The sequence below is a fragment of the Bufo gargarizans genome, chromosome 3 (assembly GCF_014858855.1).
Source record: "Bufo gargarizans isolate SCDJY-AF-19 chromosome 3, ASM1485885v1, whole genome shotgun sequence".
Classification (NCBI taxonomy): Eukaryota; Metazoa; Chordata; class Amphibia; order Anura; family Bufonidae; genus Bufo; species Bufo gargarizans.
Genome location: NC_058082.1, coordinates 586,002,319 through 586,016,095, shown reverse-complemented (window position 1 = coordinate 586,016,095; position 13,777 = coordinate 586,002,319).

The following is a 13,777-nucleotide window of genomic DNA, read 5'->3' as shown; positions in this document are numbered from 1 at the left end:
GTTGTGCTGCTGATGGTGCACGCAGAGGCACATTCATCCACAATACCTAGCTTCATGTCCCAGTTTTCAGGGCGGCACAGGACGCCACTCTCGAAGTCACATCAGTCCGACCAGGTGGTCAGTTGGATTGCAGCAGATAATGCTTCAGTCAGTTAAGCACCACCCTGTCTCCCACAAAGTCCAGTCTCAGTAGCCAAGAATCTGGTCAACAGAATCCTCACCCTGATCCTCCTTCCTCCCATAATTGAGAGTCTTGGCAAACAAGTGACCCCACACGCGGATATTCAGAGTAGCTCTTTTTATCGCCATTCCTTGATTTGGCCCTCTCGCCAAGCCCACTTTAAGAGGGACATGAGAAGATCTTGTGTACTGATTCCCAAACTCTTGAGCATCCACAGTCAAAAAAAGGTGATGGTGGGGAATGACAATTAGTGTTTCACGCGGTGGATGATGAGGTTGAGAAACAGTTGTCAATAAGTGAGGTTCGTGTTAGGTCAACAAGTCAGGAGGATGACCAAAGTGAGGATTGGGAAGTGGAAGAGTAGGTGGTGGACGATGAAGTCACTGGCCCAACCTGGAAAGGTGGAAAGCCAAGCGTGAACAGTAGTACAAAGGGGGAGGGATCCACAGCACCACAACAGGCTGGAAGAGGCGGGGAGTGGCAAAAGGGAGAAGGCGGGCCACATCAAAAGGCCTGCAACTGCTCCCTGAAGCACCCTCTTGCGGCAATCTCCCTTGCCAAGGGGTAGGTGTTCCGCAGTCTGGCGATTTTTTGAGGAAAGTGCGGACGATAAAAGAATTGTCATTCGCAACCTGTGCAGTACCAAAATGAGCAGGGGCGTGAACACTAACAACCTCACCACCACCAGCATGATCCGCCACATGGCATCAAAGCACCCTGATAGGTGGGCCGAATGCCTGGGTCCACAATCTGTGTCTGCAGGTCACATCACTGCCTCCTATTCCCCTGTGTTACGTGCTGGCCAATCCCCTGTCCAAGACGCAGGCCCAGATGCCTTCTGCCCTGCACCTGGACCTTTGCAAGCACCATCAGCTAGCACATCCACTTCTGTGTCCCAGCGCAGCATACAGATGTCCATACCCCAGGCCTTTGAATTAAATTGCAAATACCCAGTCATCCACCCACAGGCCATAGCATTAAATGTGCGCCTTTCCAAATTGTTGGTCCTAGAAATGTTGCTATTTAGGTATGTGGACACTGGGGTTCGCCGCAGCCTGATAGCGGCGGTCATCCCTCGTTACTCAGTCCCCAGCCGCCACTATTTTTCCCAGTGTGCCGTCCCCGCCTTACACCAGGATGTGTCTATTAACATCACCCGTGCCCTGACCAACGCAGTTATTAGGAAGGTCCATATAAAAACTAAAACATGGACAAGTGCTTTTGGCCAGGGACGCTACATCTCCCTGACGGCACACTGGGTGAACGTTGTAGAGGCCGGGAGCGAGTCATACTCTGGGATGGCACAGGTGCCACCGACGCCAAGGATATCAAGCTCTACTTTTATCAGGATTCCCGCCACCACCTACATGAGTGGCTGCAACCACCAATTCTCCACCTCCTCCTCCACTTCCACCTCAGAATTTTCATCTTGCAGCACCAGTCAGCCATCAGTCAGTAGCTGGAAACAGTGTAGCACTGCAGTGGGGAAGCAACAATAGGCCTCCAGCTGAAACTAATTTGCTTAGGTAACAAAACAGCAATTGTATACTACAAGGATACCAAACTTTATAAGATATATAGTTTAAAATAGATTTTCATATACATTAGTGGCATTACATTCACAGGAAAAATACCCACAGGACCACTATTCATGTTATATACAGGTAAAAATGTCTCCCATAGATAGAGGATATCAATAAGCCTCAACCATAAGTAAAGTGCAAAGTGCCACAGAATGGTTCAATACACACAGGGGACAATTATGTAGAATATACAGACCAGAATAGTCCTGAATCCCGACAAGTGTTTCGTGGTTGCTTTCTCAAGAGATATGAGTGGTATATGCTCACTACACCAGGCCACCCAATAGTTTCAGGTAACAACATTATGCGTGAAGCTATTAGCAAGGTAATTGATCATGTATTGAGGCCATTGGTTGAAAGCCTCCCATCATATTTTAAAGATACGGGCGACCTACTACGGAAACTGAATGGACTGCAGCTGGATGAAGATATGCTCATCGTTACATGTGATGTCGAATCACTCTATACATCCATCCATCATGAGGACGGCATTCTGGCCACAACACACTTCCTGATGACCTCCAATATACAAAGTGAGTATGGTTCATTCATTCTTGAACTTCTTGATTTCACATTACGGCATAACTTCTTTATCTTTAAAGGGTTGTATTACCTACAGCTCCAGGAAACCGCTATGGGGGCGTCTTGTGTGCCCTTATACGCAAATATTTTCCTGGGGCTGTGGGAGAGGAGGATCTTTCTAACTGACCCCATTAACCAGATTGAGAAAGTTTATCTATGGTGCCGTTACATAGATGATGTTCTCATAATATGGCAGGGCAGAGGATTTGAGTTTGTTCATGGCATCTCTTTTTTTTTTTTTTTTTTTTTTACTTTTTCAAAAAGCTTTATTGCAAAATAGTTATCAATTACAGAGTACTTTGAAAGGGAGATGTGAGCTCCCATTATGCATAAATTGTTTTACACAAATTGATTAGTGGTCATCAATAAGCAACAATCAACATAACAACAAGAAATAGGATGTATGTAAACAGAGCTATATCATTTGGAACACATGACCGCAGGTTAAGGAAGGATCATAGTTTGAAAGTTTGTTGTAAAGCTGTAAAGCTGGGTGGTGGGGAGGGATTTATCCTTGGAAGCCTCTATAAGATCTCCAGTTTTTCCAAAGAGTTATAAATTTATGGTGTGACCTATTTTCCCAAGCTGCTATTTCCTCAAATCTATATAGAGATTCAACCTTGTTGAGCCAATGATCCAAAGATGGGACATTTGGTGATAGCCAATGTGTAGGGATTAGGAGTCGTGCGGCTACAATCAATATCTTGAACAGAGGGGGGATGATTGTCTTGTGGTTAAGATGCAATCCTAGTACGGATTGATGTTTGATTTGCAAATTTTGTTGCATTTTTTAAAAATAATATTCCACCAGTCAAAGATTAGGGGACAGGCCCACCAAATATGGAGCATTGTTCCTCGCTCTTCTCCACACCTCCAACATGTGTCAGAACCGTTACTGCTAAAATGATGAGTGACATCAGGTGTTTTGTACCATCTAGTCAGTACTTTATATCCATTTTCTTGGATTCTGGTACATCTAGAGGACGAGTGTTGTATTCTGAAAATAAGGTGTTGTTCCTCATAAGTGAAGTCGGTGTTTAATTCCCTTTCCCATAGGGTTATAAAACTAGGTTTGGGTGGCATGATCGCTGTATTGAGATATTTATAAAGTAGGAATATAACTTTCCTTGGGGGAGTGGGGCTGTGGATGAGACTCTCAAACCATGTAAGGGGTCTAATTAAGGAACTCAATAGGATGTGTTTGTTAATATATGTCACCAGGAAATGAAGCATATGTGGATGGGATTCAATCTCAGGTAGAGAAGAGATCAGGGTTTCTCGGTTTATTGGTCCCTCCTCATTCCTTAGTAGAATGTTGATTATAGGTATATCAGAGGTATGCAAGTTCTTGTGGACGCTTTGTCTAAGCTCTAGAGGAGCTAAACCTATTACATCTCTGATTTGGGCAAGAGGGGATGGCGATGGGAAACCCCATTTCGAGTCTTGGAACCATTTCCACGCCTCGAGAGTAGATAAGACCAGCAAGTTGTGTTTAGGCGATGGGGACAAATTATGGTGTGGGTCTATCAGCAGGGTCCTTAATGACGGCATGTAAGCAGGGGTCTCCATACCAACCCAGGATTTCTGTTCAGGGATCCTAAACGAATCTAGGGCCCTAGAGAGGAGTATTGCTTTGTTGTACAATTGAGGGTTAAGAAGGCCTATGCCTCCTTGATCTCTGGACCTCTGGAGGGTGTTAATATTTATCCTTGCTTTTTTACCGTTCCATATGAAGGATTGTATAGATTGCCCCAGAGATTGAAAGAAGGAGTTGGGGATAGGTATGGGGAGGGCTTGGAGAAGGTATGTTAATCTAGGTAAGACGAGGGACATGACCATGTTTTTGCGTCCGAACCAAGAAAGTAGCGGGGGGTTTAAAGCTTCTAGTTGACGTTTAATAGAGTCCAGCAGGGGAATATAGTTTAGTTTATACAAAGAAGTAATATTGGGGTGGATCTTGACTCCCAGATATGATATAAAGGGTGAGTCCCAATTGAAAGGGGAGGAGAAGGCTAATTCAGTTTTAAGTTTCTGGCTGAGCCCTACACTCAAAATGTGGGATTTTTTCATATTTATTTTGAAGTTCGAAAGGTAGCTAAATTTTTCCAAAATTGAATATATACAGTGCAAAGATTTGTCAGGGTTGGAGGACATTATGAGGAGGTCATCGGCAAAGGCCGCAGTTTTATGTTCTTGATCTCCCAATCTTGGGCCTCTAATAGTGTTATCAGTACGTATGCGAATAAGAAGGGGTTATAAAATCAGAACAAAAAACAAGGGGGACAGGGGGCACCCCTGCCTAGTTCCATTTTTTATGGGAAAGGGGTGAGATATAGTGTTGTTGTTCAGCACAGACGCTGAGGCATTAGTGTACATGGCTTGAATGGAATTTATAAAGGCATTAGGAATTCCAAAATGTTCCATGGTGCGGTACATATAGTTCCAATGTACTCGGGCAAACGCTTTTTCAGCATCTGTGCTGACCAACACCAATGGATGATGAAATTTTGAGGCGTGCAACAACAAATTAAAGACTCTGGCTGTATTGTCTTTTCCCTCTCTACCCTTGATAAAGCCTGTTTGATCTCTATGTACAAGTTGAGGGAGAATGGGGGCAAGGCGATTAGCTAGCAGTTTAGCCAACAGTTTTAAGTCCAAATTTAATAATGAGATAGGGCGATAATTGCCACAGTCTGTAGAGTCCTTCCCCTCTTTAGGTATTATGGTGATATTGGCTTTTGTCATTTCGTGGGAGAGAGGGTTGCCTTGTAGGGTTCTGTTACATACATTAAGTAAGTGTGGTGATAAGATGGACTGAAAAGAGCGGTAGTATAGAGCTGGAAACCCATCAGGGCCAGGGGGCCTTACCTTTTGGGAGTTGATTTATAGCCAAATGGAGTTCCTCGTTAGTAAATGGGGAATTTAGGGTATTGATATGGTCGCCATTCATTCGGGGCACATCTATAGAGCAGAGAATCCTGATGTGTGATGTTGGTGATAGTATCCTCCTGGGTAGGAAGGTTATAAAGGGAACGGTAGAATTCAGAGAACCTACGGGCTATGTCTTCAGTATTGGAGAGTATGTCTCCTTCCTTATTGCAAATTTTGCAAATGAAATTTTGGGCCTTCCTTTTCTTAATTCTGGACATCATGAATTTGGACACCTTATCTCCGTGGGCAAAATATGTGCATGGAGGAAAAATTTGTGTATCCATGTGACCTGATTGACATTTGGAGCATACACATTAATAAATGTGTATGTCTGATTGGCTATGCGACCTTTTAAGATAAATCTGCCCTCAAGGTCTAATATGTGATCTATATAGGTGAATGGGATATTTCTACTAAAGCCAACACTAACTCCTCTGGAGGCAGATGAGTTCGTGCCACAATGGTACCAAGTGGGAAAGCAAGAATGAGACAAATTCGGGAAGGGGTTTACCCTGAAGTGCGTCTCCTGGAGGAGGACCACGGAGCAACCCATTTTCCTTAACTCTGAGAGAATTTGGCAGCGCTTGGAAGGGGCATTAAAGCCTTTTACATTGTAAGAGGTAACTTGTATGTCTGCCATATCACCTTATGATCTGAATGGGACCACTCCGCTGTCTCCCACCACAAGAGGCTCCTATTCCAGACTTGCCAGAGGATGCGGACAAACACATAACATTGTACTTTTCTGCAGAATATTTAAAGGGGCCGCGGGTCATTATACATCCTGGAACAAAAGGTTTAACAATATAACGATAAGGTAGTATACCTAATGTAAACAGTAAAGTGTCAGGCATGGTCAAGCCTAAAAAGTTATAGGGGGGGGAAGAGATGAACATGTTAGAAATCACCATTTTGTTAATGATCTGGCAGGTCCGATCGGACTTGAGAGGATATGTTCAATTGTCCATAGGTAGTCTTCTGGATCTTCTCGGGTTCTTGGGGCTTCTGTGACGTTTTGAGGTACGTTGGCGCTCCCAGATGCCTGGTTGTGGGATGTCAGGGAGGTTGGAAAAGTCCTGAACGGGGTCCCAGTTTTCTATCTCTAGTGGTTCGATCTGTAGGTGATTAAAAATTGGATCCAGATCTGCGTGATTGGAGATTGAGAGTCTGCGGCCCTCATACGCAAATGTAAGGCCAAAAGGAAATGTCCATCTGTAGGGGATCTTACGATCTCTCAGCCATATTGTCAGAGGGCCCAAAGCTCTTCTTTTATCCAGGGTGGATTGAGCCAGGTCCTGGAAAATTTGTATGTCGTGGCCGTCCCAGATCACTTTACCAGTTTGGTGGGCTTTGATGATAACTGCCTCTTTAACTGGGAAGCTGAGGAATTTACATATGATGTCTCTTGGTGGGGCCGTGGCAGGGGGTTTAGGCCTTAGGGCACGGTGGGCCCTCTCAAGGATAACTTCATGGACTGTATCTGGTCCAAGAAGTGACATGCAGATTTGTACCACAGTACTTGGTATGTCTCCCGTTTCCACCGTTTCAGGGATCCCTCGGAAGCATAAATTGTTCCGCCTACCTCTATTTTCCTGGTCTTCCAGGGAACTGCAGAGGTTGTTCATCTTTTGCTGGATGATCAGGAACCGCTGTGATACTTCGGTCTGGTGTCTGATGATGGTGTCTTGTGTGCTTTCTAGCGTTTCCACATGGCAGCCCACTTGTGTTATTTCTTGCTTGATGGCCGCAAGATCGGAGCTCAGAGGCTCCAGAGCTGATGCCAAGGAGGAGGACAGAAGCTCCTTCAAAAAGGAGCGTGAGATAGGGAGGTCGTCTGTGTCTTCTTCGCCTCCTGTAGCCTGATCTAACAGGTCGGTATGTTTAAAGCGCGGGGCGCGGGTAGGAGTCGGCGCCATATTGAGCTCTTTAGATACATGCAGCGTCGCTGCCTTTTTTATGAATTTATCCATCTCCCCAGTAGTAGGATTTATCCTATCTGGTGCGGCTTGTTCTCCGGTCCTTGGGCCTCTGATTTTTACCATGATCGGTGTGCCAACTTGTTAGCAATGAGCTTCGTTGGTGATCTCTGTACGGAGCTGCAGCCTCAAGCGTCTATACTGTTTCGGCGCTAGCTCCGCCCCCCGTTCATGGCATCTCTTAATGAGAACAACATGAACATTCATCTCACATATAAGATGTACGAGGGAACATGCCCTCTGCATCATTGAAGTGAAAGATGAAGAAGACCCCTCGATTCTGAAAATCCCCCCCCCCCGGCACTTTAAAACGCATAGTAACTGTAACGGTTCACTCCTTAAGGTGAGGGGGATCGCTATTTCTGATAGGCGGGAGGGGTGGGGACTGGAAAAAGCTTCTAGCACTGAAGGAATTCAAGTGGATTTTCGATTTGATTACAGTTATGCCATTGGGTTTGAATGAGGCCCTCAGTTTTTTCCCTTTTCTTAGATAGGTCTCTGTATTTCCCGTTTGTATTCATCCTCTACTGGTCTTAGTGGTGTGTCATCTGTTTTGACCTTTATAAACTGTTTTTATGTTTAATATATTTTTTTGTTTTGTTTCAATAGGTCGTCCTTCCAGTTTACATGGACATACAATACATTATATGTGTATTAATAACGTAACCGGTGTAGGATCATTCAAACATCAGGAAGGATCCCTTTGTATATGAGGAGGAAAAATTTTGTGTCTATAGGAGGATGGAAAATATTGGTGTCTACCTTGTGGGATGTGTTTATGGAAGTTTAAATGTACATTTGATAATTGGAGGTGTAAAATTAGGATGTCTTACTTTGTGGGATATAACAATTAAATTTATTTCAATTAACATTTTTACCTAATGGATCACTCATTGTAACTTTGCACTTTTTCTTTGGTTTGGCACTTGCACTGTTTTCATCTGGCATGTTTTGTCACTTTTTATTTTATTTTATTTTTACTCACACACTTTTTGTTCACACACTTCACTTTATTTATTCATATATATTCTTCACTTGAATATTTATTAGCATATATATATATATATATATATATTTATATATATATATATTTGTATTTAATCATGTTATCACAGCAGCATATTTGTATTTATACATGATTATGTATTGGTTATGAATTTCTCCTTTATAATAGATTTGTCACTTTAGTCACAGCAACGTGTTATATTTATATATAATGTACAGTTTTGACTCCTTCCATACACCCCCATAATTATCTCTTCTGGCCATAGTTCCCTACAATAGTGTGCCATCATTTGGACAAAGGCTGACAGTTCAGCTCTCACCGAAGTTTTTGAACATAGTGTGATAATACTGAGAGCATTGGGCCAAGATCTTGTGAGACAAGTAAGGGATTCTTAGTGTGCACTCCCGTGATCTCGCGGGAGCACAATCAACATAGGGCTGGAATGGGTGAATCGTGTTTGATGCACTCCACGGCAGACCGCAGGCCGGATATCCGGTTTGAGTCATGCGGTCCTCCATGGAACGCTCCGGATCTGATTCCTTAGATAGTCTACCTCCTATATGCCTCCCTTTATAGGAATTATTTATATACGCCAATGGGCTTTTTATTTTTTTCTTCATTATGGATCCATAATAGAAATGTGTCCGGACACCAGAGGAACCGGAAGTGATGCATTGCATCCCATGCTGGAACGCACACCACTTCCTCTTCCTCATTTTCCCCTTTGAGTGTGGCAGGCGTTTTTTTTTTCCATGCATACTGAATTGACCTAATGAGCAGGCTATCTATAGGTAGTGAGTAGAGTTGAGCGGACACCTGGATGTTCGGGTTCGAGAAGTTCGGCCGAACTTCCCGAAAATGTTCGGGTTAGGGATCCGAACCCGATCCGAACTTCGTCCCAAACCCGAACCCCATTGAAGTCAATGGGGACCCGAACTTTTCGGCACTAAAAAGGCTGTAAAACAGCCCAGGAAAGGGCTAGAGGGCTGCAAAAGGCAGCAACATGTAAAAAATCCCCTGCAAACAAATGAGGATAGGAAAATGAATTAAAATAAAAATTAAATAAATAAAAATTAACCAAAATCAATTGGAGAGAGGTCCCATAGCAGAGAATCTGGCTTCACGTCACCCACCACTGGAACAGTCCATTCTCAGATATTTAGGCCCCGGCACCCAGGCAGAATCAGGCTTCACGTCAGCCACCAATTTAACAGTCCATTGTCAGATATTTAGGCCCAGCACCCAGGCAGAGGAGAGAGGTCCCGTAACAGAGAATCTGGCTTCATGTCAGCAGAGAATCAGTCTTCATGTCATAGCAGAGAATCAGGCTTCAAGTCACCCACCACTGCAACAGTCCATTTTCATAAATTTAGGCCCAGCATCCAGGCAGAGGAGAGAGGTCCCGTAACAGACAATCTGGCTTCATGTCAGCAGAGAATCAGTCTTCATATCATAGCAGAGAATCAGGCTTCACGTCAGCCACCAATGCAACAGTCCATTGTCAGATATTTAGGCCCAGCACCCAGGCAGAGGAGAGAGGTCCCGTAACAGACAATCTGGCTTCATGTCAGCAGAGAATCAGTCTTCATATCATAGCAGAGAATCAGGCTTCACGTCAGCCACCAATGCAACAGTCCATTTTCACAAATTTAGGCCCAGCACCCAGGCAGAGGAGAGAGGTCCCGTAACAGACAATCTGGCTTCATGTCAGCAGAGAATCAGTCTTCATGTCATAGCAGAGAATCAGGCTTCACGTCACCTACCACTGTAACAGTCCATTTTCATAAATTTAGGCCCAGCACCCAGGCAGAGGAGAGAGGTCACGTAACAGACAATCTGGCTTCATGTCAGCAGAGAATCAGTCTTCATATCATAGCAGAGAATCAGGCTTCACGACAGCCACCAATGCAACAGTCCATTGTCAGATATTTAGGCCCAGAACCCAGGCAGAGGAGAGAGGTCCCGTCACAGACAATCTGGCTTCATGTCAGCAGAAAATCAGTCTTCATATCATAGCAGAGAATCAGGCTTCACGTCACCCACCACTGCAACAAACCATTATCATAAATTTAGGCCCAGCAACAAGGCAGAGGAGAGAGGTCCCGTAACAGACAATCTGGCTTCATGTCAGCAGAGAATCAGTCTTCATGTCATAGCAGAGAATCAGGCTTCACGTCACCCACCACTGTAACAGTCCATTTTCATAAATTTAGGCCCAGCACCCAGGCAGAGGAGAGAGGTCCCGTAACAGACAATCTGGCTTCATGTCAGCAGAGAATCAGTCTTCATGTCATAGCAGAGAATATGGCTTCACGTCACCCACCACTGTAACAGTCCATTTTCATAAATTTAGGCCCAGCACCCAGGCAGAGGAGAGAGGTCCCGTAACAGACAATCTGGCTTCATGTCAGCAGAGAATCAGTCTTCATATCATAGCAGAGAATCAGGCTTCACGTCAGCCACCAATGCAACAGTCCATTGTCAGATATTTAGGCCCAGCACCTAGGCAGAGGAGAGAGGTCCCGTAACAGACAATCTGGCTTCATGTCAGCAGAGAATCAGTCTTCATATCATAGCAGAGAATCAGGCTTCACGTCAGCCACCAATGCAACAGTCCATTTTCATAAATTTAGGCCCAGCACCTAGGCAGAGGAGAGAGGTCCCGTAACAGAGGATCTGGCTTCATGTCAGCAGAGAATCAGTCTTCATGTCATAGCAGAGAATCAGGCTTCACGTCAGCCACCAATGCAACAGTCCATTTTCATAAATTTAGGCCCAGCACCCAGGCAGAGGAGAGAGGTCCCGTAACAGAGGATCTGGCTTCATGTCAGCAGAGAATTAGTCTGCATGTCATAGCAGAAAATCAGGCTTCACGTCAGCCACCACTGCAACAGTCCATTGTCAGATATTTAGGCCCAGCACCCAGGCAGAGGAGAGTGGTCCCGTAACAGAGGATCTGGCTTCATGTCAGCAGAGAATTAGTCTGCATGTCATAGCAGAGAATAAGGCTTCACGTCACCCAACATTGAAACAGTCCATTGGCATATATTTAGGCCCCGGCACCCAGACAGAGGAGAGGTTCATTCAACTTTGGGTAGCCTCGCAATATAATGGTAAAATGAAAATAAAATAGGATTGAATGAGGAAGTGCCCTGGAGTACAATAATATATGGTTAAGGGGAGGTAGTTAATGTCTAATCTGGACAAGGGACGGACAGGTCCTGTGGGATCAATGCCTGGTTCATTTTTATGAACGTCAGCTTGTCCATATTGGCTGTAGACAGGCGGCTATGTTTGTCTGTAATGACGCCCCCTGCCGTGCTGAATACACGTTCAGACAAAACGCTGGCCGCCGGGCAGGCCAGCACCTCCAAGGCATAAAAGGCTAGCTCTGGCCACGTGGACAATTTAGAGACCCAGAAGTTGAATGGGGCCGAACCATCAGTCAGTACGTGGAGGGGTGTGCACACGTACTGTTCCACCATGTTAGTGAAATGTTGCCTCCTGCTAACTCGTTGCGTATCAGGTGGTGGTGCAGTTAGCTGTGGCGTGTTGACAAAAGTTTTCCACATCTCTGCCATGCTAACCCTGCCCTCAGAGGAGCTGGCCGTGACACAGCTGCCTTGGCGACCTCTTGCTCCTCCTCTGCCTTGGCCTTGGGCTTCCACTTGTTCCCCTGTGACATTTGGGAATGCTCTAAGTAGCGCAGTCTACCAACTGTGCGCTTGTACTCGCGCATCTTCCTATCACGCTCCAGTGCAGGAAGTAAGGTGGGCACATTGTCTTTGTAGCGTGGATCCAGCAGGGTGGCAACCCAGTAGTCCGCACACGTTAAAATGTGGGCAACTCTGCTGTCGTTGCGCAGGCACTGCAGCATGTAGTCGCTCATGTGTGCCAGGCTGCCCAGGGGTAAGGACAAGCTGTCCTCTGTGGGAGGCGTATCGTCATCGTCCTGCCTTTCCCCCCAGCCACGCACCAGTGATGGGCCCGAGCTGCGTTGGGTGCCACCCCGCTGTGACCATGCTTCATCCTCATCCTCCTCCACCTCCTCCTCATCCTCGTCCTCCTCGTCCTCCAGTAGTGGGCCCTGGCTGGCCACATTTGTACCTGGCCTCTGCTGTTGCAAGAAACCTCCCTCTGAGTCACTTCGAAGAGACTGGCCTGAAAGTTCTAAAAATGACCCCTCTTCCTCCTCCTCCTCCTGGGCCACCTCCTCTTCCATCATCGCCCTAAGTGTTTTCTCAAGGAGACATAGAAGTGGTATTGTAACGCTGATAACGGCATCATCGCCACTGGCCATGTTGGTGGAGTACTCGACACAGCGCAACAGGGCAAACAGGACTCGCATGGAGGCCCAGTCATTGGTGGTGAAGTGGTGCTGTTCCGCAGTGCGACTGACCCGTGCGTGCTGCAGCTGAAACTCCACTATGGCCTGCTGCTGCTCGCACAGTCTTTCCAGCATGTGCAAGGTGGAGTTCCACCTGGTGGGCACGTCGCATATGAGGCGGTGAGCGGGAAGGCCGAAGTTACGCTGTAGCGCAGACAGGCGAGCAGCGGCAGGATGTGAACGCCGGAAGCGCGAACAGACGGCCCGCACTTTATGCAGCAGCTCTGACATGTCGGGGTAGTTGTGAATGAACTTCTGCACCACCAAATTCAGCACATGCGCCAGACAAGGGATGTGCGTCAAACCGGCTAGTCCCAGAGCTGCAACGGGATTTCGCCCATTATTGCACACCACCAGGCCGGGCTTGAGGCTCACCGGCAGCAACCACTCATCGGTCTGTAGTGCTATACCCCGCCACAACTCCTGTGCGGTGTGGGGCCTGTCCCCCAAACATATGAGTTTCAGAATGGCCTGCTGACGTTTACCCCGTGCTGTGCTGAAGTTGGTGGTGAAGGTGTGTGGCTGACTGGATGAGCAGGTGGAAGAAGAGGAGGAGGAAGCCGAGAAGGAGGAGGTGGCAACAGAAGGCAAAGAATGTTGCCCTGCGATCCTTGGCGGCGGAAGGACGTGCGCCAAACAGCTCTCCGCCTGGGGCCCAGCTGCCACTACATTTACCCAGTGTGCAGTTAGGGAGATATAGCGTCCATGGCCGTGCTTTATGGTCCACGTATCTGTGGTTAGGTGGACCTTGCTACAGATGGCGTTGCGCAGTGCACACTTGATTTTATCGGATACTTGGTTGTGCAGGGAAGGCACGGCTCTCTTGGAGAAGTAGTGGCGGCTGGGAACAACATACTATGGGACAGCAAGCGACATGAGCTGTTTGAAGCTGTCTGTGTCCACCAGCCTAAATGACAGCATTTCATAGGCCAGTAGTTTAGAAATGCTGGCATTAAGGGCCAGGGATCAAGGGTGGCTAGGTGGGAATTTACGCTTTCTCTCAAATGTTTGTGAGATGGAGAGCTGAACGCTGCCGTGTGACATGGTTGAGACGCTTGGTGACGGAGGTGGTGGTGGTGTTGGTGGTACATCCCCTGTTTGCTGGGCGGCAGGTGCCAACGTTCCTCCAGA